Genomic DNA, 1,610 nt, shown 5'->3' on the forward strand with positions numbered 1-1,610 from the left:
ATATAAAATAAGAAGACCCGAGGAATCACACTTAAGTACATTTAAAAATTATTTGGTGTCACTTGTTCAAGTTCAGATTCCTGAGTATTCACACAGAGAGAGAATGAAACATTTTGTTTTGGGTGAGGTCTGAAAATCTTAATACTGAGAAGTGTCTCTTAAATTACAACCATTGGAGTTCACTATGAAATTTTAGTGCCCAATTTAACCTCTTGATGAATTTGTTTGTTTACAGCTGAATCTAAATAACTTTCCCTGCACAATAAGTTAATGGAATTTGCAGACTGTTCACAACAGATTTGACTTCTTTGTATTTGGGAAAGGATACAATTAAGAAAGGAATTTAAGTTGTTTTTTTTTTTTTTAAGCCTTTAAATAAGTAACTATTGTCACTCCTATCCCAAGGCTAAATAACCTTTTCTACGATAAATGCAATGATTTTTTTACTCAGTGTTTTGCTAGTGATTGGCTTTAAGTCCACCTGACCTCTCTACATTTTGTGAGGTCATGAATGTTTAGAGGCATAGAATTTGTAGTTAGGAAATTGTATCAAGTTCCAGATCTACTACTTTCTGATTCACATAGCTGTCCATGTACCATACAGTTTATTCATTTGTGAAGTATGAGTGGAAACATTTAATTTGTAGAGCTGATTTGGGATTGCTAATGTGGAATATTTAGGACAGCATACAGCAAGCACTTTCTCTTACATTTTTATTTTTTTTCCAAAAGTTGCAAACGCTGTTTCATTTTTAAGATTGTGTGTACTTCTTTATACCAGAACCATCCTAGGATTTTAACATAGGTTATAGGCTTTTGGTTATTACTATTTGGTCAATGTTTAAAGCAGAAAGGAGGGGGACTGACATCATAAATTATGTACATGGGCATCATGCACTATGATAATGGTTTGCATTTATTATTTGATGTAGGTCCCACAACTTAAAGGAAAGTCATAAGATAAAGAAATTCTAGCTCATAGAGTTTAAGTATTTTCTTTCTGGGGTCTAAAGATTAATAACAAACTGAAATTTTATCCTGCCCATAAAGGTTTTGCAAGGCTGCTGTGTCACATGTGTGTCCGTAGCTGGCAGAGAAGCTATATCTATGCCCAGTGGTCTGACATAATGAACATCTAAACAATTATTAGCCTACCAATCCCTGGGGAAAAACAAAAACAAAACAAACAAACAAAAAACCATCAAGCCTGAGACTACCACCAGTCCACTGCCCAAGGCTCAGATAAAGAGCTTGTCTGAAATGACCACCAGTCTAGCACAGCATGGGGGTTGGAGGGACAGACTGTGCCGAGAAGACACTTGCTTCTTGGCATAATGTATGTTGTGCGGGGCACAGCACTCCTGAGACCACTACTAAAATGATCCCGGGTCCTCACAGTCCCTGGTCACCTCAAAATGAGCCAGTAAGTGGTGGAGAAGTAGAAGAAAAAGAGAAACAGAAGGACGTGGTCTCAATGAAGAGAGGGAGACTAGAGAATAATGAGGAACAGCCTGATGTGAGTAGCTGGCAATGCCACCTAGGACCATGGTGGAGTCCTGGCTTGTGCTACCCCTAAGGGGCCACATCTGGGTCCTGAGTCATGTAGCCAC

General features: G+C 38.1%; 1 pseudogene; it reads left to right on the forward strand.

Moving 5' to 3' along the window:
- Positions 1-1,037: 1,037 nt before the first annotated feature.
- LOC132649096 (small nucleolar RNA SNORA17) lies at positions 1,038-1,159 on the forward strand (annotated as a pseudogene).
- The last annotated feature ends 451 nt before the right edge of the window (positions 1,160-1,610 follow it).

Source organism: Meriones unguiculatus, chromosome 18 (assembly GCF_030254825.1).
Source record: "Meriones unguiculatus strain TT.TT164.6M chromosome 18, Bangor_MerUng_6.1, whole genome shotgun sequence".
NCBI classification, from domain to species: Eukaryota; Metazoa; Chordata; class Mammalia; order Rodentia; family Muridae; genus Meriones; species Meriones unguiculatus.